The sequence below is a fragment of the Poecilia reticulata genome, chromosome 17 (assembly GCF_904066995.2).
Source record: "Poecilia reticulata chromosome 17, P_reticulata-male-v2, whole genome shotgun sequence".
Classification (NCBI taxonomy): Eukaryota; Metazoa; Chordata; class Actinopteri; order Cyprinodontiformes; family Poeciliidae; genus Poecilia; species Poecilia reticulata.
This window is the reverse complement of record NC_088846.1, coordinates 5,331,744-5,359,363: the sequence shown is the minus strand read 5'-3', so window position 1 is coordinate 5,359,363 and position 27,620 is coordinate 5,331,744. Positions and strand designations below refer to the sequence as shown.

At 40.8% G+C, this 27,620-nt stretch overlaps 2 long non-coding RNA genes across 2 annotated transcripts; one reads left to right on the top strand and one right to left on the bottom strand.

Annotated features, from left to right (window-relative positions):
• Window positions 1–684: 684 nt before the first annotated feature.
• Window positions 685–3,676, top strand: LOC103479033 (uncharacterized). The gene is made up of 2 exons (XR_535883.2): window positions 685–2,434; window positions 3,348–3,676. It is a non-coding gene; the product is annotated as an uncharacterized LOC103479033 (long non-coding RNA).
• A 15,262-nt stretch (window positions 3,677–18,938) lies between these two features.
• LOC145548059 (uncharacterized) lies at window positions 18,939–27,286 on the bottom strand. The gene is made up of 4 exons (XR_014084343.1): window positions 27,010–27,286; window positions 25,590–25,633; window positions 25,471–25,498; window positions 18,939–25,242 (listed from the first exon to the last, which is right to left on the bottom strand). It is a non-coding gene; the product is annotated as an uncharacterized LOC145548059 (long non-coding RNA).
• Between the last annotated feature and the right edge of the window lie 334 nt (window positions 27,287–27,620).

The window sequence follows — 27,620 nt, the reverse complement described above, 5'->3', positions numbered from 1 at the left end:
CGAGCACAAAGTCTAAATTAAATGAAGTCATAATAATGACTATTATTTTCATTTAAAATAGATTTAGTCTCATTTTGGTTATGCTTAAAATTTTATTCAGCTGGAAAAGTTTTACAAGATTCTTCATGCCAGTGATTCATTCTCTGTCAACAACAAAAGCAGTGATATAACTTAGATTATATAACCAGAATTTCTAGGTTGCCTATCAGCAGAACTAGATACTAAGGTGTGTTTCTGTCTTCTTTAATGTCTGGCAATATTGGAGTTTTCTACAATCTGGGTCATTCAGCTATACCAAGAGTTTAGGTCCATTGAAGAAGTAATTTACTTATCAGAAAGAGTGAGATAACACAGATGCCCTATTGTCAAAAACAAGGTTATATTAGAAATACAAAAGCTCACTTTTCATGTTATGAAACTGGCCTGTTAGCTGGTCAGCAGCCTAGACCCAGAAACATTTCATTTAGTCTTTCGTAACAAATGATCCTTTATGTCCAAGAATAAGGAGGCCTCAACGCAACTTCTTCCTGTGTACAGACAAATGATTTCAAGCAATATTCATCTCTTAAAATAGAATTATTTAAATTAGAATTTTTATTCATCTTTAAGAATCTTTTGTGACATAGTCACCTTCCTAAAATAATGGCATGAGTTATTTTTTGTCAAAAGTCATTTTTGCAAAAAATGACATAAGCCATTATTTTAGGAAGGTGACGATATAAACTCTATGTTTTATACTATAAAAAGCAACTTGAAAAGAAGAACACAGTCCATGGTTATACATTATTTATGTCCACGAGATCACTCTATTGTCAGGGAACAGGAGAGTTTACTGATTTAATATGTATTTGACCTTTTAATCCATCCACCCACCCATCCATCTATCCATCCATGGATAGATGGATAGATCCATCTATCCATGGATGGTTAGGCAACAGCCTAACCAGAGAAGACCAGACTTCTCTCTCCTTTGCCACTTGGCCTACCTTTTCCAGGAGATCCCCAAGGTATTCCAAGGCCAGTCGAGAAATGTAATCCCTCCAGGACCTTCCTCGGGTTCTCCTCCTGGTGGGACGTTCCTGGAACGCCTCACCAAAAAGACGTCCATGAGGCATTGTAACCACATGCCTGAGCATTGAGGATGGTATCCTCAATGTCGTTCTGTCAGTCACTACTCAAAGCTCGTCACTATAGGTGAAGGTGCGAATGTAGACTGACCTGTAAATCAGTACTTTTGCCTTTTGGCTCAACACTCTCTTCTCCATGACAGACTGGCAAAGAGCTCACGTCACGACGGAAGCTGCCACACCAATACTGATCACCTGCTCCATTTTTCTCTCATTCATTACCAAGATCCCAACAAGATCCCAAGATACCACAACACTTGGGGCAGGACCTTGTTGCGACCCAAGCACACGGTCTCAGATTTGGAGGATTTTCATCTTGGTCGCTATGGACTCGACTACGGAATGCTCCAGTGAAACCTGGAGATTGTAATTTTATGAAGCCAACAGAACCACATCATCTGTGAAAAGGAGAAACCTGATAGTGAGGCCACCAAAATGGAACCCTTCAACAACTTGGCTGAAATTCTGCGTCTTAAGATTTCGAGAAACTCTGAACAAAATTGGTGACAAAGTGCAACCTTGGTGGAGTCTAACTCAGTATTGACTAGTGTTTAACACCAGTTGTACAGCGACCTAACAGCCCTTATCAAGGGGCCTTGTACTCTAGATTCCTAAAGTACTCACCACAGGACATGGTCAAACTCCATCCCCAAGTCCACAAAGTACATGTAGACCGGTTAGGCGGACTCCCATGTACCGTTGTCATTCCCATGTACCATCCAGGACGCTGTGGGGGGTGTAGAGTTGGTCCAGTGTTCCACACCCAGGTGGAAACCACAATGTGGTTCCTGAGGCCAAGACTTGACTGTCCGGCTGAGTTTTTGTCTTCAGAATCCCTGGATAGACCTTACCTGGGACGCTTAAGCATGGAATTGCACTGTAGTAGGAATACACCCTACACTCACAATGAAACAAACACATTAACATTTAAAATTTGCCAGTCATAATTCTCATATAAATTAGTATTTTTTTAAAAGCTATTTTTTTTAAGGTGCATTCAAATGAGAAATAAGCCATATCCTCACTGACACGTTATTGCAAACAACAAATAAAAATGATGGCAGTTTGTTTTCTGCAGATTTTGTCCTATCGTTTAAAGCGGTCAGTTCTAAGAAGCGTTGTTATGACAACACACCAAAGCTGTCCGTGGACTCCAACCCCTGGCAGGCCGCCGTGTCCGTCACAGCGTATGAACTCATTGTCTGCTGCTGTGTTTCTGTTATCGCCTGTGTCCGGATCAGAACCTCTGACCAACTCTGCCTCTTCATCAGCATTCCTCTTTCTCTCATCTTATTCTCTGTTCAGCGGTTTGTTATGAACTTCCTTATCTTTCCAGCCTGGAAATGACTACTCCCCTTCATGTTTTGTTGGATGCATTACTGTGCTGACAATGATTTTACACAGAAACAGTGCATTTAATTTGCATATCAGATAATACAGAGCAACCTGAAGCTGAACCAGGTATGAACATTATGCTTGGAAAAAATCTGACTTACATTTTCTTGGTCAGCACTTAGCAGAATCAGATTCTGCTAAGATTCAGACATTTACTTCCATTGAGTTCACGTTGTTTTTAAACAATCATCCAACATGGGCTGAAAAGCCATTCAGAGAGGAAGAAGTCATTACTCCAAAGGAAACATCGAAGGCCAAATTACAGATAGAGTGCAGTTAGATATAAAGATGTACATTTGATCAATATTTTTAAGTGTTTGGCTGTAACATTCATTATCAGGCCACACAAAATGTTTGACAAACCTACCAAAGTGAAAAAACATTTATTTACATTTTAAAGTAAATATATGTTTTTTTAGCTTTATAAAAATGTCAGGCTCATATAAATTAAAAATATCACTTTATTGTTGCATTATTGCTACAATCATGCCACCATAGTATTTACATGGTCAACAGTTTTGGGATTTTAATCATTATCGCTATGATTTAGTTGCTAGTTTAGTTATAGTTTTTGAGAATATGGACAGACTAAGATTTGTTCCTCAAACTACTCCGTTTTATTCAAATTTTAATAAATAAAATAAATCAATTCTACCAGTTAGCGTGGTTGCTAAAAAATACTTTCATGTCCATGATATTGAGCAAGAATAAGTTAATAGCAACTGCCTTCATTTCACACACTCTGCTGATTAACGTTTCGCTGGCTTAGCTCATTCATAAATTACCCTTGTTTTGTCATATATATTTTTTTATCTGTGCTCTCAGCTCTGCGACTGCCGCCGCTTCCTGTCTCACTATGACTGCTCAGCCCGGTTTCTGGAAAGGCCGTCCAAATGCGGGAAGTGCACAACTACACGGAATTCCCAGATGACCTGTTTGTTTCCCAGCCGTTGCGACCCCCATAGCCTCGACTTGGACCGCTTCCAAACATCCGAGTGCGACTTTCCTTCGTCCCTCTCCTCCTCCTCCTCATCCTCCTCCGCCGCCTCTTCATTTTGACGCCATGTTTCAAACTCTGAGGTGGCATCATTCAAATTCAAAGTACAGAACAGTAAAAACCTCGGGGCGTTTATGCGCTTCTTGCTTCTTCTTCATCTTCTTTTTCTTCTAATTCTAATTTTTTTTTAACAACATGTTCTGCATTTTGCCGTGTGCAGCAGGCTGCAGATACAGTTTTGAGCTGCACCATCTGGCTGTGCACAGGGAAGCCAGGATCTGCATATTTACTAAGCCATCTATCTGGGAGAACAGGTGGAGGCTGACCTGATGCATCCCAACTACGATGGCCGCTGGCTGCCGCATGCTCCCGACTCTGTGTTATCAGATGTCAGCTGGCCATTGAACATCTGGAGATCCAGTGACAGCGATGGCAAATCAATGTTAACTAGCCTGAGGATCGGGGGGAATATCAATGAAGGCACGTGCTGCTGGACAGTCCCATCTGTCTTGTTAGTTTCCTCCGCCTGCCAGCTCTAAAAAAAAAAAAAAAAAAAGAAGAAAAAACAACAACAACAATCTAGCTTTAATTTTGACTGACTTTCACTAACGTCGTGTCAGTTTACAAAAAATATCTCGGCACGTTCACAGAGTTGAAATCAATTAGGCTACACCAGTTAGCCTCTAACTAACCCCGTCCTCTCGGTTCACACACCGAGGTCCGTTTTGGTCCCACTGTGAACATGTTTGGCGACAGCATGCGGAGCCTCTCGCTTTCTTCTTGGAAATAAACAAAAAAAATAAATCGCATAAAGAAGAGGTTTCACTTTTCCAAAGAATCCCCCCCGCAGGAGGCTAATAGGTTTGCACTCGCTGTCACCTCAGCAAACGCGCGAGGACGACAACGCGCCAGCAGGGCGCTGGCAGACACGCGGCTAATTGGGTACATTGTCTGAAATCCAACAGCAGGCGGCATAAATCTTGTTTAAAAGGAAATGATGAGGAACATTAAGCGCATAATGCGCCGTCTTTTATGCTGAGATATGGCTGCGGCGCCGGGGGACGATGGGTACGGAAGGTTAATGAGGTGCCAGTAAAGGAGACAAAAATGTGACGTAGACAGCCTGGGTCAGCGGCGTCTCTGCCTTATTTATCGAGAACGTACAGCGACCGGCAAAAGTATTCATGCATCTTGAATTTCTCCGTATTTTCTCGTGCTATAACCACAAACCTCACTGTAAGTTATTGGGAGTTTTTTAAAATCTGATGTACTGACACAAAGTTACGCTGACAGAAGTGGAAGGAGGAAAAAAAACAAAATAGGTTTTTTTATTTTTTTTAATTTAAATAATCTGTGACATACATTAGTATCCTCTTGACGCTGATAGTCTTAATGGGGCAGTATTATTTGTTTTTCAGCACATGGTATTATTTTATGGCACAGTAAACTAGCTATGTTACGTCAGTTGTTACAAAAATGCTATATCAAATATGACTTAATAAAATTTTCTTCATAATTTAACTCTATGAAATTGGACCTCTGTCTCTTTAAGAAGCTCATGCTCTTTCTGAAACTCCGCCTTCAGGAAGTCATCACAACATTTAGCAACTTTGGCAAAACGTTTGTACAGAAAAACATGAAAACCAAAAACACGCCAAACTTTTCAGATATTTATTTGCAAGAAAAAAAAAAAAAAAAGACCACATTTTATTTTGAGACCGACACTTAATTTTCAGTTGGTCTTTCACATAAAATCCATTAAAATACATTCAGACATGTGTTTGTGATGTGTGAAAAATTTGGCCAAACTTTTTTGTTTTTTTTTCCAAAATCCGAGATAATTGGTGCCGTGTTGACGTACATGAGTGTGTGATGACATCCTCCATTACCATCTCTGTTATTTTAGGTTGAGTAACAGCATTGTACTCCATGTTTTCTCCTCGTTTTCCATTACAACAAGTAATGGACTAATGTTTGCCTGCTTTTCAGCACCGTTGTACAATTCGGGGTGAAGAACATTCTAGGACCGGCCTGTTGAAGGTATCTTGGCAGGCGAGATTTGAGAGAGACCAGCGTGCTTGGCAACACTCGAGTGTGGAAAATTCCCTGGAATTTTTCTAATGCTTAACCTGTGTGAGAAATGGCTCTATTATTGACCATCTAGCAGCCGTCCGTCAAGGTCGAACAAGTTATCAAATAAAATTCACTTTTTTTAAAAGTTGAAGTTATGTCAGATAAATGTATTTCTTTTCTCAAACCCACAAACTCGAACAGACCTGAACTGAGCCAAAGAGAACAAAGGACAATGGTTTCAATAAATGCTGAAACAGGTGAGTGGCACAAGTATAATGGGGAAACACAGGAGGGCTCCACCTGGGAACCGGAAGCAAAAGGAGAAACATGCCTGACAACAATCTGGGAAAATAAAGACAAATCCACAAGAAAAGTAACACAGAGAAAAACCTAACACTTACTGAACGAGGAAATGAACAGCAAACCTGAATAGCACAAATAAAACTAATGAGGATGAATAAGAAAACCAAAATACTGATAAGAACATGACAGGAGTAATCCAAAGAAAAAAAATATATAATCAAGGCTAACAGATAAACAACAAACTAGCAAAACCTGATGAGAAAGAAACGGACAGGAAATGAAAAAGCCTTGAACTAGAATTAACTAAACGCAGCAGAAACTGTTCAGGAAGAACTTATAATGCAGAAAGTATCAACCATAAATAACCCAGAACAAACCCACAAACCAGTGCACACAGTAATCACGACAGTTCCATAAAAATCTGTCAGATGACAAGAATACTGATGACCACAGATGCTGAAGTCAATTTTACATAAAACTGACCATTTAAGACAAAAATAACTTTATTTTCCTCTATAAAACAAAAAACTGTGTGTGCATTTGTTGACAAAATAAATGTCAACCAAATCAGTCAACCAAAGGAAAACATAATAATATAAAGCTCAAACATGGCAATTTTACATAACACCGCCCCTTTAAGGCTACACAAGTCACAGTACAAACGTTTCACCCAGAGGTTTTACAGCTGGCTGAAAAGCTGTTTGATGCCCTGTTGTGGACCAGTAGGGGGCTCCACTGAGTCCCCTGCCTGATTCCCAGGGTTTAACCACCATACTACCACCGGTGGCCAGATGTTTTCCTCTGGCATCCACAGCATCTGTGACTGCAGCTCTGAGGAGGAGGTTCGTCCCTGGAGGCGGGGCTAGGCCCACCCATTGCGTTTTTGCAATGGTTGCCATGGGAGATTAAAGTATTTCTCAAGCATGCATGAAAGTATCAAAGCAACACTCCAGGTACGTTTTTGATGATGGGATAACATTATAACATGACGTAAAGCTGAAAAAAGAAAGAAAAATACATTTCACATAATTCTGCCACTTAAACGTTTTGTATCATCAAATACATTTTAAAGCTGGTAAAGATTTGAGAAAATACAAAATGCAGATTTCAAATAAATACTTCATTTTTTAAGGGATAAGTAGCTATCCAAAACAAAATACTCCTTTTGCCCTAGTTTCACCTCATTTTGACAAATTGAGAAGAAGTTCACAATTTCTTTAAGTATTTTCTGCAGAAGAAGAAGATTGGAAAAAAAGAGGTATTCTTACTGATGAAAGTGTGTAACTGGACAAACAAACAAACTGAGCATGTGTGTGTGTGTGTGTGTGAGAGTTTATTGTTTCAGTTTTAATCCGGTGTAATCACGGAGCTTCTGCCTGTAATCCTGCAGAGGTTTCACGATCTGAGATTGTTTAGCTCCGTTTTCAGCCGCGTCCGCGCGGAAAAGCTAACTGGGATGCCATTGTTTGCGCTCTGTGCGTGCTGGAACGTCTCCATCAGGCTGCCTTTACAGCAGCTCATTCTGGGCCTGTGGGAGACCGCGAGAAGCTCAGAGAGAATTAATGTGCAGGATGACTGTATCTTCAGCCGCAGCACAAAGCCAAAGCTGCGAGTGATGCTCGTAGCGGAAAAAAACAAAAAAAACAAGAGCTCGATGGAGGCAAAGCGTGTCAGATCTTTCTCAACGAGATGCAACACAGATTCTGACAACAAAGCCAGAGTTTCTAAATGATGCTCCTCTTAACAAGATGCTACTAAATAAATGAAAGCATTCTCCAATCATCTCAACCACTGACTGCTGTGAGGTTTTATACAAAATGAGAGCGGCTGAAGATGAGCCATCCTGAAGGTTTGACAGTAGAGGTCAAATACCTCAAACTGTAGAACAGCGGTGTTTAGTCACAGAGCAGACTGTAATGATGTAACATACCGAGGCCTGTCGTTACAGTCGACCTGCTGGACGGGGATTTTTCTAAGTACTTTCTTTCCTTTTCATACAACACACAGGAAAAGAAAAAAAAAATCATATAGTGCAAAAAAAACCCATTTTTTTCTGGTCTGTTGGGTGAGAAGTAAAAAAAAATACATTTTTCTCTTGCCCTGCAGGGCCTAAGCCAAAGAAAACAAAAATATATAAATATAATATAACCTTCTCTGCTCTGTTGGTTGTGTTCGGTAGAAAATAAACAAATATATATTTTAGTCAGAAATACTTAATAGAAAAAAAACAAAAAACAAAGTTGGTCAAATTTTTTAAAATCATGAATATTTTCTATGCTCAACTTCGGAGCACAAAAGTACCAAGATTTTGGGAGGAAAAGAAACAACTTTTAAATATTTTAAACTTTAGCTTACGCAGACTAGCATGTTGGCAGGTTTGATGGACCGAACAGACGTTTGATAGATATTCAGATCTTGACTTGTTGCTTTGTAACCTCGCTCTGTTTTACGCCTCTCCTAAAAATGTCCAAGAATTTCCAGAAGACATCAGAGGATCAGTTGTCTGCAACACAACCAGACACTTGCATGGGCAAAGCAACAAATTCGCTCAAATCAACGTCGTGGTACGCTTTGTAGTCTGTACAAGCCTTCGAAGATGTATTTAAAAAAAACAACAGATGTTTTATTTTCCTGCATTCTTCTTACTAATTATTGATGTTATGAAATAACAGCTTGATCTATTTTTCCAGTCAGCGAAGTTTAATTGGTCTGTGGCGGCTTCACAAAAACAAAACAGAAGCTTTCCCATCTGTTATCTGCATGTTCATCCATTTACTGTCTATCGTTGAAGGGTGGCTCTGGTCTCTAGACTAATGTTCACTGCTAAAAGGATTAAAATGGCTAAAATGATTCAAATAAAAAGTAAGTACCTCCTTCGGTCGAACTGATTCAAACACAAACCTGCAACAGCGCACATAGGGACAACCCACATCGATTGTCCCTACTTGATGTAGTGTTTAAAGGGTGAAAGGTCAGAGTATTTTCATTGTCGGGTCCTGAGGTGTTAACAGAACTCCGAAGTGTTTATCGTTTTATTTTTGGTGCAGTTTTCATCTCCACATTCAAAGTACACAGCTTTCATTTCAATCAACTTAACTTCATGTCATTGCTTTCCATATTTAATTCCTCGTTACAATGTTTCCAAGTATTTATAAGACCAGTGAACAGTGTCCGGTGTCACAACTTGGAAGCTGCATCAAAGAGAACCCTCCCCCTCACACCCATCCCACACCGACACCACAGACCTCTCCCAGGCAGCAGGGCAATGCTGTGAAAACAATGTGTTGCATTCTGTTTTCTTTGGAAGTGATACCATCCTCCTCTCTTTACCACATCCCAGCTGCAAGTCGGAAAACCAGCAGGATTTTCCATTCGGCGATGTAGTTCTCGGGATTTCAGGCATCCAAACACTGTAACATTAGGAGAGGCTGTCTGAGTGGTGACTGATTTAATGACGGACAAATCACTGGAAGGTCAAATAAACGGTTAATTACTGAAGCTATCACTTATGTATACACACAGACGCCTTATGGACCTTTTGGCCTTGGAATATCTTGGTATCCCTTTCTCAGGAGCTGATTCAGAGTTATTGTAGAGAGAGATTTATGGGTTGCTCTCCTCAGGGTTCATAGCAAGATTCATTCCTGCCACTCAACAAAATATGAAAAAATGGAATTATCTGGCATATGCTACATTTTTTCTTTCACATTTACTTCAACTAGTCGTAGAGTAAATTAAAAGCAAATAAGTTTTTAACTTAAAAAAAAAAAAATCAGTTCTTCATCTTTATCCACCATCCAGCTCATTGATTTGGTACAAAATTTCCTGGATAAATAAAGCGCCCAGTAGGCTTTTTCAGGGTGACTGAGTAATGTGATTCCTTGATGGTTGTCAAACACTCTCTGACCCCCTTTCTTAAACATTTGGACCACCAACCCAGTCGGCCTCAACACCAATGCTGTCCCAGACTTCCAGGTGATACTGAAGACATGTGGTTACCGTGTCCAGAGCCTTCAGCATCTCCGGCCAAATCCAGCCCACTCCTGGTGCCTGGCATGTTGACGGAATTGGCTTCTCCTGAGCCTTTGGGCTCGGGGGAAGTTGTTCACAGAGGAAAAATGTGACAATATTGATGTAGTGTTCAAATATCTTATCCAGGTTCACAGTTTTCCACCCAAACAACACAAATTGGGTTGGTCACTATTTCCCTTTCCAAGTCACCAAAAAGTGCTCAAGAGCTTCCTTGAGGACAAGCAAATGTCTGTCATAAAACTTCAGCAACTTCCACTCATGCCCAAGTTTCTGACTCTGCAGCTAAAGAAGCTTCAGTCTTTTCAGTACATGTGCATGAGGAGTCCCCAAAGACAGCCCCTATCCTTCTCAAATGCTGTGTCCTTGAGCAAGACACTTTGTCTTGCCTGCTGGTGGTGGTCATTGTATAGCAGCCATTGTAGAGTAGCTACAATAGCTTACCACCATTCTCATGACTGAATGTAGCGTAAAGAGCTTAAAACTCGTCTAGACAAGACATGATGCTACTCAAGAACAGGCAACTTACCATTTACCATAACATTGCCTGTCTAACGGTATGATTACAAAATTGATCATTGACTTTTGACCCACTGTAACCTGGTACAAAGCACAGTTATGAACCACAATGTGCTTGAATATGGTGTTCATTATCAACATACTTCTTTCCCAGGCATAACTCCATTGTTGCCCACCAAAAATATCCAGTTCTAAATATCCACTACTTCCAGGACGCTCTCCAGGGAGTCCAAGAAGGTCGGGTAATGTGAGCCGATGTTCATTGCATAAGCACAGACAACAGTCAGAACCTTTCCTGTTGCAACCTGAAGCTCCTTTCACTCACCAGTGAGACACAATCAATCCTCTCAGCTTGAAATTTGTTAGTATCTCCACACCCACTTGACATCTCTCTGCCTGGTCAGCTCTGGGGTAGGAAAAATACATCCTCTCTCCAGGAGTTGAGTTCCAAAGCACAACCTTTGCGAAGTGTTGAGTTCAATTAGATCTAGCCGGGATTACTCTACCTCACATACCAACCGTGGCTGCTCACCCACCAGCGGGGGATGTTCCAAGCTCTAAAGTCAGGCCGTGCTGCTGAGAGCTGGCATACCAAGGTCCCGGCCTTTGCATGGAGCTGCTGAGCCTCGCTGACAACCGGGGGCCAAAGTTCGATCACCACACCGATAATGCTTATTGTTTTATATTTTAAATGATTACGCCGTAAAACAGACTTTCCGAATCAGAACATATGAATATTAGAATCAGTGTGACATATCCAGGAGAACTGCTTTGAAACACACCTCAAGGCCACTGAATGCCAGTGTGAAACAGCCATGTACACATCAGCAAACTTCCTACGTCTCTGAAATAGCTCATTGCTGCGGCCTGTCTGAGGCCGGTGCGTCATTATGAAAGTAAGAGAGCAAACGTTTGTGTTCTTAAATAGCAGCTGCATGTGATGACCCAAGCAAATACAAAGTCAGCTGCAGAGTCACTGTCTAGAGAGTAAATGGAGTCAAATGACTGCTATAACATGTAAATACTCCTGTTACATACCTTGAGCTTTTGCAAAGGTATTCATACCCCGGGAACCTTTTGACATTTCATTTTGCAACCATAAACTTTAATGAGATTTTATGTATTTGACCAGTGGCGCAACTACACATTATTCAGGTGGATGCAAAAACATAGATCGCCCCCCCCCCTGCCCCCCCGACCGAGGGAAGGAACGTCAGGGTGAAGGAACGACGCTCACTCAGCGTAAAACTCGCTACATTGACCTCGTTATGTGCGCGAGGTGAAGGAGCGTAAGGCGCGCAGAAGTGTACAGGAAAACATCATCGGCGCGCCGCCCCCTCCAGACGGGGTTTTGGCGCCCCCTCTGGTGCTGCACCCCTATGCGTTGCATACCCTGCATACCCACATTTTGCGCCACTGTATTTGACCCACGCAAAGTAGAACATAATTTGATTTGTGATACAACTGTAAAGCATAGCATAACACGATTGTTCACCTTCACACCAGACGAGAACCGTAGTCATGTCACGGTCCCGGGGCGTTTGAGTTTATGATTTCAGTTGTGGTCATGCTTTGATCACTTCCTGTTTGTGATTGAAAGCCAAACTAGAACTTGTGGCAAAAACTTTAAGACTGATGCCTACAGGTACTTTTAAACTGAACTGGATGAGCTTTAAATATATTGCAAAGAAGAATGTTTGATGATCTCAGTATGTAGATGTGCAAAAATGGTGGAACAATATCCAAAAACTCTTGCAGCTGTAATTGCAGGAAAAATCCTGAATTATCTGCTTCTACTTTGTAATGGTCTGTCATGAAAAATCCCAACAAAATACATGGAAGGTTATGGTTGGTTTACAGAGACGTCAAAATCCATTTTTAAATATGATTTTGGTTGTGTGTGGTTTTTATTTCTGCTATATTTTTTGATTTCTTGTGTTTCATTTTGGACATTTGCAATGTTTTCCAGTTCCAGTGTTAACTGTTCATTGGTCTTTGAGTGAGAGAACTGGCATTATTACTCCATCATCAATATATTACTTGAAAATAATCTCAAAACAACAATAGTATCGTTTATCGCAATGTTTCTGAGACGATTTATCGCCCAGCAAAATTTGTTGCCGTGACAGGCAGTCTGTTATTGCTAAAAGTGTCTTTAAGATAAAGCTCCTTTCATTTCTCTGAACTTTTTAAGGAGTGTAGCATTTTTCACATTTTCCGGACAAAACGATTATAAATCAAAGCGTCTTTTATTGCAGTATCGCGCCATAAAAATGGCTGCAGTTCTCCGGCAGTGTGCTTTGAAGATTTAGGATTTTCATTAGATTCAGAGAGAATGATTCACCGAGGAACAACAACAAAAAACTTCCCAAGTTACCAAACTCCCTGGTGCAGCGGATTTCCTTGGTAGGATCCAGTTGGAAGCCACAACGTCAGCGTGGGAATATGGGGCTAAGCAGTGATGGGATACCAGCACTGGTCACATGGCTGACAACATTTTTTTATCTGTATTGCGGCAGAGTGGAAATCACATGCCTTGTGTCAGCTATGACCTCTGAACTCTGGTTTTCCCTCTGAGGGTAGAGCGATCCTTTCAGCCTGGCTTAGTTATACGTGGAAAACGACTTGCTTTGGATGGAGGTCTGTGAACAGACAGAATGCAGGAGGGCTCAGCGCTTCATCTTGCTAAGTATCAGAGCAGTAGAGGTCAAGTTTTCTCTCCGCTGAAAGGGATATAAACTTGGGAAGTTTTGCATTTTTGAAGTTCATTGGACGTTACAAATTACAGATAAAATGACAGTAACGCAAGAGATACTACAAGTTCAAAGACGTGGGTAGAAGTATAAACTTCAGTTATGATCTTAACTTTCAGACTTGATTAATGCAATACATTCATTGATGTGCTTAGAATATTTCTATAGCTAAAATGATTGCTTATAGTGGGCAGTTCTGATAAAATTAACAACAATAATAAAGAAAATGAAAAATAACAAAATGAATCAAGATAGAGTAGGAATACATTTTCACACTTAGTAAAAAGAGTTCTGTAAAAGAGTTTAAACGTTATTTAAAACTGAATAAAATTTTTTAAAAATTGTCATCACTTTTGTCATTGGTATATTTTATTTCAATTTCCATGAATACGATGGTTATATATATATATATATATATATATATATATATATATATATATATATATATATATATATATAATTTATTTATGATCAAATGATGAAGAATTGTATTCTCACATTCCATGTATATATTAGATATATTATGGTCTTTGGGTGGAGACTTTATATTAGCCATGCTATACCAATATAACATAATTCAATCATTTGAAATATTACAAACTATAAAAATCCATAAAATTCTTAATATTTCTTGATGTGCATTTTAAATAAACTAACTTAAAAATATGTCAACTTTACATTTGCTATTGTCTGAGTTGCTTTGAACTGCAGATGTGATGCCCCAGCCATCAGCCATTCATCTATTTTACCGCCACTAAAATCCATACAGGGACATCAGTAAAGCAGCGATGACAAATGACCGAGTTACGCAGACGACCTCTCACTCCTGCGCTCACCTCTGACTAAGCATCCATCTATCATTTTATCAATGGAGGCTTTGACTAATGACATTTTCTCCCTAATTAACACCCAGATGAGAAGAGGTGTAAAATGTCTCGTCCAGCTGCTGTCGGGGGCATTTAGTACCGTCAGTACCTGGTGACACGGAGCGCTTTAAAGTGTCTGTCCAGCAGATGGCGCCAGAGCTGCGTGTCTGTCACGTCCTAATAACTCTGCGGCTCGTTCCGACTGTGCACCGCTTCCTTTAATGTTTCCAATAATAACAAATCTGCGTGCAAATCTTCAAGGTTGTGGAGAAAATGAGAACAGATCTTCTTAAAAAAAAAAAACGGCTTTCAATTTATCGAGGGTGTAAAGAAGGCAATCAAAAAAAAAAACACTACTAACTTGGATTGCTTTGAACTAGAAACAGCAGAGAGAAATGTGGGCTAAGAAAAGGAAGGAAAAAAAAAACCTTGGGCTGAAAGTCTTAGAGCCACTAAGCGGGCTTTGTGTCACAGATAATAGGACTGTGTGAGTGCCGCTCCGGAGATACTGACTCTGTGGCAGAAATTGTTAAAGGATGTTTCTTCTTATCAAACCCAGCTCCAAATTCGCAGCAGATAGCAGAGATGAGCAGCGAGAAGAAGAAGAAGAAGAAAAAAAAAAAGTGTTTTTTTCCTGATCAATTTCTTTTCACCCTGCAGAAACTGACATTGTTTTTGTTTCGTGCACCTTACCCCAAAGGAGCACATTATCTTGCATATTTTTGAAGCAGAACAAGAGAAAGTATTTATAATTCTTTTATGCGTCGCCCAGAGGGAGACAATGTGCATGCGTAAGCATATTTTATCATGTTTGCCAGTATTTAGCTTTATTAAAATCACTCCAGCGCCACTCCTCCCTCCTTCTTTCCCTGCTTGTTCAAGAACAAGAAAACAACAACAAAAAAAAACTCCCACAAAACTGGTGTTTTGGCGCGAAACGAGCTTTTCTCCTTTTAGAAAAGACTTCTTCAGTATACGATGGCATTCTTCTAGGGCAATTTAGTTGATTTGGATCAGTGGGTGTAACTAAAGCCTAATGGGAATGGATGATGGCTCTAACAGCACCTGTCTGAAAATGATGGCTTAAATCACTATTCTCTCTTGCGATGAGAAGTGGAAGTAAGGGCTGGAGCTAAGACCATGCTGGTGTCTGTCCCCTGGTCTGTGAAATGGCTCAATCTCCTCCACCGATTTTCTGTTTGATTGTTATAAATCGTTTAGAATCGCATTATCTTTGCAAAGCTGTGCCCAAAGATTGAGGAATCTGGAGGCGCGAGGTAATGACCAAAAACAGTACGCGTCGCTGGAGGCTGGTTATACAAAAAACTTAAACAAAAATAGACACGCACACAAAAGAAAAAAAACTGTTTTAACTATTAAATCTTTGATCAACGTTCAAAACGAAGATCCACATCTGCTGCTTCTCCGTCTAGCAAGTTTGTTTACGCCGTACTGATCAGCGATTCTGTGTGGAGTGCCACTGATTCGGCTGATGGGAAGAATTCTCCAGTCTGGGCTTCATGTGCTTTTCCTAGCACATACTGACGTTTTATAGCACAATCAAGTGACTACGTTAGCTTCAGTTGGTATAAAAATGCTGTATTTATCAAATGTGTCTTAAAAGACATTTTGCTTCACAATTTATCACCTTGAAATTAGGCCTCTGTCTCTTTAAGGACCTTTCTGTTTCTGAAACACTGCCTTCAGGAAGTCAGCATAATGTCGCTCCTTTATCAACCCTTTACAAACGTTTTTACCAGCGTCACACTAAGAAGTAGCTAGCATGATGAGCTCAGCAGATGCGCAGTTCCAGCAGGTGTTTGCCAATTGCTGCTGGCTAGTCTGAAGGAGCTGAGTGGGGGAGTCGCTGCTCTGTGAGGCGGAAGCTTGGAAACTGCAGCTCCGAGGAGGAGCTTCGTCTCGAAGGCGGGCCTACGTCCACCTGGGTGTTTTGCAACAGCCAAAAATTCAGCACAGATGTCAAACTTTATTCAACTGAAAGTTTACAAAACAGCCAAGTAAGTTAGCTCTTCAGAATTTATCTGGAAAATTATATTGAGGGGAAGCTAAGTGTGCTAAACGTATTCAAAGTTAGCAAAAGCACTTCATGAAAAAGCAGCTCCAGTATTAGCACATTAGCGGATTAGCGGCAGTGTGCCTCCCACTGAGTGTTAATGTGTCAGAATGTGGTAAAGTTCAAGGGGTACGAATACTTTTCAGTAATTCAGTCAAAGTAAGCAATAAGAAAAAAAGTGAAACTGAAGATGTAACAACCACAGTACTGACAGTAAAGTGCTGAATGAATTTCCTGCTGAGTTTTATTCATGTTGCAGCATTCTGTTTCTCAGCTCTCTGCAGAGCGTCTCTGTTTGACCTCCAGGTTAACTCCTCACTCTCAGCCTCCCAGCGCTGTCCAGTGATTGTAAAGTGCCGCTCGGGGTGAGGATCCAGGCTGCCTTCTGGACATGCTAAAGGACAATTACAGTTACATGGAACGAAAGGAGTAAAACAGCCCTGATTTGTTCAATTTTAGGGGGCGGCCTCGTCAGAGCACTTACGCTAAAAGGGTAATTTCACAAATGGGGACGAAGACCATTGTGGCGATTTGTCTTTCTCCGAAGAGATTTTTGATATTCTTCTTAGTTAGACGGAGCGCTGCGCTCCTAAAGCGCTATCAGCCGTAACAAAAGGGGGTTTTTTTCAACAGGCGACACAACCAATATTGACTAATCTCGTCATACTGGTGTCACAGAAGTGAATGAATTTCAGCTGCGTGTGCAGTGCTAAAGATAAAGCATTAAACAATGTTGCTTAGATGAGAGTCGTAAACGTTTGTCTAGGAAGTCATTCTGATGACCTGTCGGTAAGGCGAGCCCAAGGCGGCGGCGAAGAAACAGGTATGATGTGAAAACCAATGCCATTGTTGCGGAGGGTCTGGATGTTCTCTGCATACCAATGCACTGTTTTAATTAGAGACTCGGGTTTATAATGAGAACACGCTTTTTTTCCTCTCTTGAGCAGTCTGTGAAATTTTAGGCCACAGTGATCTTGTTTGTTTTCAATCAAATTCGGCTGCAATGCAAAGATCCCACTTTTTGAAATGCTACAACAACAGACGTTTATGTATTTAACTCGTTTTTTTTTAATGATAGACCAACAGAGAACGGTGCATAACTGTGAAGTGGAAGGAAAAACAACGCACTCTCTTACAAATAAAAATCCCCAAAAAGTATGACATGCACATGGATGGAGCCCTATTCACTCAGAAAACCTCAATAAAAACCCCAAAGCAAGCAGATGCCATCTGATCATTAAGCCGTGTTCACCAGTGTGAATAATTCAGCTCTTGTCTGAAGGTCTTGGATGTTTGTTAGGGAACAAGAAGCATCACAAACATGGAGAAACGCAATAAGAGTCAGATCAGATATGGAGTTATGGAACAGGGTTAGGTTATAAAACAACATCACATGTTTCTACCTCTCACAAAGCTCTGTTCGGTTCATCAATCATGAATGTATGCCATTGCTGAGTCGGGTATATTTGTTTACAGGACAGCTGTACATTAGTCAATAACTCCGTAACTATGACAATATGGTAGAGCCATAAAGAAGTGGGTTTTGCAGTTCGCCAAATGTGGCAGATACATGAAACATAATGGTAAAAGATGCTCTGGCAGTAGTCTCAAACTGCATTCCTCAAGGGCCAGAGTCCTACTTTTACACGTGACCCTTGTCCTGCACACCTGAATTAAAGGGTGAAACTGCTTCACTGGCATGCGGTGAAGCAGTAAAGTGAAGAAATAAGTTTAATGAAGTCCAAAAAAGTACACAAAACCAAGAACCACAGGTGAGCGGCGAGACAAGAACTCATGTAGACAACAATGACATTACAAAGACAAGGACCCAACAGGAAGCAGGGGACACAGGTGAGGTTAAATACACAGGGGAATAATCAGGAGAACAGGAGAGAGCTGGAACCAATAAGGTGTTAGACACGACAACAAAGGAACTAAATTAACTGATAAACACTCAGTCCTATGGTCACTGATATCCTTTGCCCCTAAGCTAAATGCTAAAACCATCCCCATTGTGAAACGGAGTGTGTTGGGAAGCTTTTCTTCTTGGTCATAGGGAATAAAAAGATGGTTAAAGAAAAATCCTAAAGAAAAGACAACTGGAGACTGCAAAAGGCTTGAGGCAAGGCAAAGAACTGCTTGAAGCAAGGGTATGTGACATAAAACCTCAGTGTCCCTCTTTCCAGGTCATTCATATGTCTGCTTTCTCAGGGCCCAAGGTAAGCTGAGTAGGAGGTGGGGGGGGAGAGAGACATGGTGTCCCGTCAGACCGTCAGTTTCTGAAACCACACAAAAAAACTTGTAAAAACGCATATGGAGTCAATGAGACTGCTGGACCGCACACATGGTAAAAAACTTGTGGAGTCCAAATGACTCAGTTTCTTCAGATTGTGGGAGGGTGAAAAGACTCGAAGCTGTCAATGCAGTGAAAGGCCGTTCTACAGAGAACCGACTCAAGGGGGCTGACCGTAACCGCTGGCCATGTTTTTAAGACTGAATTTGAAAATAATTTGGAAAATCTCACACTGTACGTTAACAATAGTCACTGACGTTTGTGGTTGCAACGTTACAAACTATTTAAAAAATGAAGGATATACCACTTTTGCTTTAATGTCCTGAACCAGACACAGACGGAGGAATGTTAAATTATTCGTCCCTCTCCGATCATATCATAGCACTCTTCAGAGTTATTTGACTTTGATCATTAGAAAATGTTTCCTCATAGCTCGTAGTCAACCATCTGCCAGAGCAGCAATGAAACATAGATGTGGTCATCACCTTAGAGTCATTTTCTCAACCCTCCGTTGCTAAATTAACACACGTTAGTGGCTCACATGGGGGTCCAACCCAAACATAAGCCACTTAATTGTAATTCAGCTTTAAATGTGTGTTTTTGAGAGTCAGTAAGAAGATGAAAGCTTGGATTTTTTATTTAAAAAAACAAAAAAACAAAATCAATGTTGACAGAACTCCATGAACTCACTGAAACGTCTGCTTACTGCTGAGGATGAACCGGGCCTGCATGCATCGAGCTGAGCTTCCAGCTTATCCGTAATCCGCCCTCCTCGTACCGCATGTCAGAGCTCACTTTACCCCAGAGAGCTCTTATGGCTTATCGAGATAGAAATGAAGACTTAGGTTGCTGTGATCGTGTTTAATTAAGAACCCCCCAGTGAATGTCTTCTGAGGCTCTAATGTCTCCTTAACAGAGGATCACATGTCAAAGCAGACCTTTCATTCTGAGAGTGCGTCCCATGATGACACATGGACGGTTCAGTCAGACTATCACGTAAAATTTGAGGTCATGGTGGATAATCCTCGTAAATTGTACCCTTGAATGATCATTTTAGGTATTTTTTATATGAAAAAAGTCTGGAGTAACAGTCATATACATATAAAGAATGATAGAAAATCTGCACCTGTTGTATCTGGGGATTTTTTTTGTATACGCAAAGAAGGTCACGTAAAGGTCTTTTGTTGTACAGCCCGACAACAACCAAAACAATTGACTATTACTGTGACTAAGTGCCTACAGCTACGCTGCTGGCTCTGACAGGATGCCGACACTGTGTGCAAGTTCAGAAAACATTAGATCGGATGGAAGACTGGGCGAACTGTTTGACCTCAATCTGCTGGCGGGAGAAATTTATGAAGCATTTATGCGTTGCCACAGGAGGTTCATTCGATCTGTAAAAATGAACCAAAGTAACATATCAGTCAGTCAGTTAGAATCTGGAATAAGTGCTCGCTGTGCTCAGTCACATTATTGTATTTCTACCTTGTGCTGCAGTGATTTCTGGGAAACATAAACCACATAGGCTGTCAGGGTTTTGGAGCGTTCCAAGTACACTGCTGTGAAACGCATGTCAATAGCTGCGTTTCCATTGACCATGTAATTGCGCAATTTGGCATTTCGAAAATAAATTTGCTTAATGGAAACACTAATTTTGAAAAAACAGATTTTTTGCTAAAAAACAAGTTTTGGTGATAGGATAAAGGGATTTTTCAGCTGTATTGAAATTGGTTTATTTCGAAAAACAGCTGGATCAACAGCTGGATGTTGCCACTGGCGCAAACCGTGAAGAAGACAACAACAGGAAGTAGTTTGAGGATTGTGGCACAGTGTGTTTTTTAATGACTCATCACATGAACAAAATTATTCACTTGTGATTTCTATTTTGTTTTTTTATTCAATGGAAACTCAGCAATTGCAACGGATTTGTAGAGGAAATTTAGAGATTTGGTGTTGAGGACTACGTTTGTTTCTATTAAACGGTTTTATTTTCTTTTAATTGAAGAGCCACAAATTGTCATTATCCTGTATTTATTAGGCACTTTGATGGAAACTGTATGCATGTTGAACAAACACCAGAGAAACATAAAAACTTATATTAATAATAGCAACAAAAAAAAAATCTGGTGCCACCACTGATCCCAGGACGAACACTTCTCAGAAACTTGCAGTTTTAAAACACATTCTTCATTTCTTCACATTCTGATACACATAAAACACTGTTTTAGTTTTATCAACATACATGGAGAAATATTATTCACACAAGAAGCCAGTGGGTTTGAGGCGTTTGCCTTAAAAACACATCCGCAGGTTTGCCTCCGCATAACTCAAATGTTGTTGCTGTGAAACTGATAAATACTGCTAACTTCTACCGAGGTATCATGGAGTCATTTAGCTTGTAAACGACTCAAGAATTTAAGGCTGGTCAAAGCAGTTCAAGTCAAGAATACTTGTTTTCCATGTTGATTTGCTGCTGAATTACATCTATGTTTTTTTCCCCCCCCAAATTTAAAACCTAAAAATCTTTTCACAGAAATTTCATCTTTAAAGAACTGTGTTTTGGCATTCTGAAGAGATGTAGTTTTGAAAAACGGCCTTGAAAAATTTGTCAATTCATTTCAAAGATTTCTCACATTCTTTTAAGCCTAAATTATTCCCCTTATTCTGAAATAAAAACATCTTATAAAACTGAATGTTGACTTTGCCCTGGCAGATTAAAAAACTCTCTTTTGTCTTAAGTCCTCTTGAGTTAGATTATTATGTCACACATTCAACACACTCATGCCCTGACCTGGGTTTATTTTAAATTAAAGTACAAATCAAGATTTGTAAGATTGTAGGGTAAAGCTACAACTTTGGCAGAGAGCGACAACAGTAAATGTCACTTGCAAACCTTTTTATGACCTTTGAGTTTTTCGCATTTTGCCATGTTTTGATCACAAACTTCAAATTATGTTGTTGGAATTTTCTATTTGACAGACAGGCAGAAAGAAGTGATTGAAAATGTTGGAGGAAAAACATAAGGGGTTATTTTTATTTTACAAATCAAAATCAGAAAAGTTTGAGGTGCATCCCTAAAAACAAGGCAATGACTTGAATTTAAAAGATATGAAGTCCATCCATGTCTATTTTAATCCCAAAGTAAATGCATATGTTCTGTGAAGGCCTTACATAAAGAGATGGCTAGAGGGTTGGGTTCTAAAGCAATATCCTGCTTTAGATATTGCTTTAGATAAAGCAGGATAAAAGAGCTTTGAACATCTCACAGCTTTGAACATCTCACAGAGCAAAACAAACACAAACCAAGACACGGCTGTCCAGCTACACTCAAAGGCTTGACAAGGAGATCAAGAACCGGAGATGTGGCCAGAAGACCCATGGTAACCTTAGAGGAGCTGCAGCGATCCACAGCTTAGGAGGGAGAATTGGGACTGTTTCATCCTGGAGCGGCTCTGGTTGGCTTGGTTGTTTGGGATGGAGTCAGGGTCGAGGGTCGTGGGGGGGCAGGGGCAGGTTTGGACGGTGTCTGATCCTGGTCTGAACTGATGGGCCATTCTGCTACTGTGGGGATGTGAGCAGTCTGCTTGTCCCATGCTTGAATGAAGGGGGACTACCTCCTGGGCCCGGGGGCCAGTTGCCCTAAGAAGTATTATCGTTACCTGGACGTTAAAGTGTGTTTGGGGAATGTGAGTGTGTGTACAGTGTCTATTCTTCCGCCTCTTTGTGTAAGGTTTCAGTAATCTGTCAGGTTGGGTGCTGGATTGCCCCCAATACAACCCAGGATCCAAATGTGGGACCTATTCCCCCCCATCACACTCCCTGCCAGTGGTTAGTGCCTCTGTCCACCAATGCATTGGAGGTTCTGGTGTACCGGCTCACTCCTGGTGGCTGCTTGGCGGGCCTCGCTTTGTCAGGCCTCTGCAGGGAGGTGGAGTTCTCTTGGGCTCTTGGGTCTCAAGTCTCTGGATCCATGGCTGAATCTGCTCCAACATAACTGGCTGCTGCCAGAGCCAGTGGACTCATCACTGCAGCCCGCTGAGGCTGAGGGAATATTTGTCTTGAGTCGGGACAGTTAAGCTTGCTGGAGCTTAGCTGAAGGGAAAAAAGTATTAGAGGCTGCAAAACACTTAAACTGGGGTGAAGGTTTACCTTCCAGCAGGACAAGAACCCTTGACACTCCTTCAACGCTACAGTGGAATGGATAGGTTGAAGCATACTCAAGTTCAGATCTAAATCCATTTGAGAATTTGTGGCAAGACTTGAAAATTGATGGGCTCAGACTTTCTCCATCCATCGGATGGAGACTGAGCTGTTTGCAAAGAAGCTATTGGCATAAATTTCAGTTTCTAAACGTAGAAGGCTGGTAGTCATAGCCCCAAAAGACCTTCAGCTGTAATTGCAAAGAAAGGAGGTTTCCAGAAAGTATTCACTCAGGGGTTTGAACACAAATGACTGATTTAGAATCATCAAAAATCTTGAAAACTGTGCGTCTTTCTCCTTCCACTTCACAATTAATACCTTGTGTTAGTTTATCAGATAAATTCCCAACAACATATGCTAGAGTATGTGGATGTATAACATTAAAAAGTTGCAAGGAAAACTGTTCTGTAAGGTCTCTCATCAAACTTTGAAAACAATTGCTTAAAGTATTGTTTCCTCTCAACTAAATTAATTGGCTGTAAAGGCATGCATTTTTATACATCATTACAAAACATACGACTTACATTATGCTTCTCTCTTTTAAAATGAGATGAGTTCCTTCTTAATGTAGTTGTAAGGAAGACAGTAAAAGACTTGTGCGATGCTTCATTCGTCTTTATCATCCAGGATGAAAGTGGATCAGAGAGGATAAAAAAGCAAGAGGAAATCTTCAAGATTCTCCCATAAGGTGTAAGAGTGTATATATTCCTCAGAGCACTGGAACTGTGCCTTTTCATTGGGTTTCATCCTCGGCGTTCACACAGTCCATCACCCCGCACCACGCATTATTCCTTTGGCTTTCATTCATCTCACCTAGGCCACAGAATTCATTCCTGTAAATTACAAAATCATTTGATCTCCTCTGGAGGATTTATGAGGCCGGTTTCTGTGGTCGGGCCCCGTCATTGACACCGTGCATGTCTTTGATGCTTCCCGATCTGTGAAATAGGTCCTGCAGACGCTGGGATTTTCTGCTCTCCTCCTCTCTGCTGCCAGGAGATGAAAGGGCCGCACGAGGAGAATGGAACGGTTATCAACTCTGTCAGGGAGGCGATTCAGTTGACAAACAGCACCACAGTGACGTGGAAGTTCATGCCCCCTTTCTCTGCTTGACCAGCAAGCAGAACTTTCTTCCTCGTCCCGTTACCAACCGCTCCTGCAACGTCACAGCAGGATATGCACAGAGCAATGTGAGAGCATAAGATGTACCTCAAACATTTTGTCCAGTTACAACTCCAAAACTTCAATGTGTTTTATTATTAGGATTTTATATGAGCAACGAAAAATACAGCATGACCGTCCGGGCGAAGGAAAAGAATACCTGATTGTCATGGTTGGTGAATGTCTCTAACAGCTTTGCACATCTATAGGCTCTTCTTTGCAAAACAGTTCAAAGACATTCAAAGTGATTGAATGGGGACTATGAAAAGCAATTTTCAGGTCTTACAACAGGAATTTAGGTCAGCACTTTGAGTAGGCCGATCCAACACATGAATATCCTTTGATCTCAAACACTTCGCTGTAGTTCCGGCTGGAAGTTTCAGTTGCTGCTCGTCAGTCTCTTCCGGTGTTGCTATGCATCTTCTCATCATTTCTGACCAACTTCAATGACTCTGCTGAAGAAAAACATCCTGACGGCTCAATACTGCCACCATCCGTTTCAAAGTGGAAGTGGTGCATTAGACGTGCTTGGGCAGTTTTAGCTTCCTCCGTAATGCAGCACTTTGTCTCCAGGCCAAAAAGATCTGGTCTCATCTAAATGCCGTGTTCCACGTTTGCTAATCAAACTCTGGTCCGGCTAAAAGCCCAAGTCTTGGCTCGGTTGAAGTGAACTCTGGTGTGGTTTGAGTGCATATGTGAATGCCAAGCAGATTGATGAAGCAGGAAGTAGGCTACAGCGTAGGGCATTCTGGGTAAATACAACCAAAACAAAAACACGTCTAGTGCTTCCAGGGGAAATGGTTCATGGTCTTTCACCAAAGACAAAAGAGAAATCCTACAAACGCTAAAATCTGACGCAACTCCATTTTTGTTAACATTTTGTGAATGTGAAAGTTACGTTCAGTGTCTTCTTCAGAGGTTTTCATCTTGTTTCCTTCAGTGGTTCTTGGTGCAGCGCCACCACAGGTTGGGGGGTGAACAGGTTTTTCAAAGGGTTTGATTTGTTTGACAGAGCAGTGTGAAAGCAAACCGCATCAATAGAAGGTGTAACAAATGTTACAATTTTGGTCCTCGACTGTAGTGAGTCTAATGAACTGGAAACACCCTTATGTTCTACAAGCAGAAGAAAATGTTAAGTTTGGTTCTTTATTTCCATATTTTTCATTGTTTCCAAATGAACCAGAACTGTTTTGTAGTCTAACAAACCTCTATTGTCTTCTGTGGAGCAAAAATGTTAACGGCTAAATTTAACATTTTAATTCTCAAAACAACACATGATGTGTAGGAGCCAACAGTAGGAAATTTGTCTGGTTTTGATGCTTGCTGGATGTCAGATTTATTTATACAGGAAAAAAGGGCTTCATCAGCCGAGTCTTAACTCTGAACAGGACAGCCAACCCAGATCTGTCTGATTCTGATGAGGAGTCAGACTCCAGATATAATGATGGAATCCTGTGTAAACACACACAAAAACACAAAATAATTCGCAAGGGAAAAGCAACTACAAAGAAAAGTAGCACAACACCTGCCTGGCTCATCTAACCTTGTCCAATTTAACCAGCATAATTATTTCAGGGAACAAACAATGGCAGAGGAAAACAAACAAAAGACTCAGCAGAGAGTGGTTTTAATACACATCCACAGATGAAAATATAATGGGATTATGCAAAAGTGTCTGACCTTCAGTTTACTGCCACGTCCCTGAAAGCTGTAGATGGAATTAGCGAGACAGAAATAAGTTGGTGCCGAGCGTCAAAATCCCAACAAATGTGGAATTCAGCCGATTTGTCTCAATTTACCCATCAAAGTCCTGTGAGCATCTTCTGATCCCATTAGTTGGATTCTGTGGATGAGAATGACTTCATTGAGCCTCGGACAGGCAGATCTGACAACCGCATCCACGAAGCAAGGCGTGGAGGTAGACATGTGTGGGTTGGGGGGGTGGGGAGGATGGAAAGCCTCCATTGTCACCCTCAGGGGTACTGAAGGTGAGAATGGAGAGGTGGAGGGAAGCTATAGAGGAGGAGGGGAATGTTTAAAAAAAGACACCTGAATTGAGAGTAATGAATCCAGAGAGGAGAGCAGACATGTCTTTCATCTTCAGGCAAAGCTCACACCACTCTTTCATCATCATCATCTAAAAATATGTGCATGCTCATTGCACGTACCTGCAGGCGGGGAAGGAAGACACGTTTCACTTTCAAAGAACATCCCCTGCTTTACCTCCAGGTACCGCTTTTCAGGTCCGACTGCGCTTGGCAGCCGAGCGGCGAGTGATTAAAGACGCAAAACACTCCCGTTGCGAGGATCGGGCAGGTGACAATTATTTACCCAGAAATTAGCCTTGTTACTTCGTCTGATGAATGTGTATGAAAATTAAAAGTGAAAACTCAAACTGGCGGGCTTACAGCACAGCTAAAAAATAGGGGAGTGTTTGAAGAGTACCTCCCTCAGAGCGACAGAAAACAATCAGAGGAGTTGGTTTCCTGTTGATTTCTGAAGTCTGAATATTTATCCGAGGGTGAGGCGTTTTCATCTGATTTATTTGATCATCTGTTTCAATCTGTTGTCACAGCTAAAGGGAAGTCACATCGAGTCAGCTGTGTTTTTTATTAGCGCTGCTCGCCGCGTTATTCGAAAGAATGATTTCATGAATTTGTTGGTACACCACTTTGTTCAGGGAAGAAATCATGACGGACCTGGGCTCAGGTAGATAAGGAGTGAAACACCAGAAATGGCCATAAGCCTGACATATTACAAATTGAGGCCTTAAAACGTCTTAAATTCATAAAAAAGTAGGTTGGTTTTTAACATGTTAAATACAGGTCTTAAATCTTAAGGACTATTTCATTTTGTATCTGTATTTATTTTTTCTCGCCCAATTTTTCTGTCAGGCAAAAGTTTGAGTCGCACACAAACATGTTCATCGCATGTGACAAGGCGATTGGGACTACCAGGAACTCACCAACATACCCTTTCTAGCAATGAAACCCTAGCTAGCTAGCAATGTAGCGAGGGTATGCTAACGAGTTACTAGCTAGCTAGCAAGAAAAAGCATCACTGTTGTATTAAAGGTTGAGTGTTAACCTCCTAATGAACTTAATGTAAAAAGTCGCAATACAGGAAAATTGACTACTACAGCACTACCGTTTATTAAGAAATAAATAAAAAAAATACTGTCTCTGTTGTGTAAATTCATAAAATGGGAGACAAATTCACCTTTCTGTTGACAGTTTTGGCAAACTAGCCTCATTTCTCTGTACAAGGAAGAAAGTAGGCTGTTGGGAGACTGGAAACCAAAGGAGCAACACTGACGACTGTTGTTAAATTAATGCTATTTGAAAGCACAGTTAGCAAAATAACAGGCTAATATGATATTAAACAGCACACTATAGCTAAAAGGCCCATTTCAGTGTGATGTCATATAAAGCAACTCCACCCAGTCGGTTGCCAAAAAAGAATCACTGCTGTATTAAAGACAAGTGTTAACCTCCTAAATAAGTTAATTAAAAAGTCGTAGTACAGGAAAATTGTTGTTTATTAAGACATTTCATTTTCAGCTTTTTCCTCAAAGAAAACTCTGGAGAAGCAGCGTGCCGTTTTTATGCTCCACAAATTTAGAACAAACTTCTGGAAAATTGCAAAAATGCTGAAACGCAGAGTTCCCTTAAATCAATGCTAAAAATACATTTGATTTTAGCTGCTTTTGATTAATAATAACTGGATTAGTTCTCTTCTCTGTATTTTGCCACTATACAATGTTTCTTTAATTTGTTTTATGTGTTTTGCTTTCATCATGTTAAGCACTTTGAACTGCTTTGCTGCTGAAA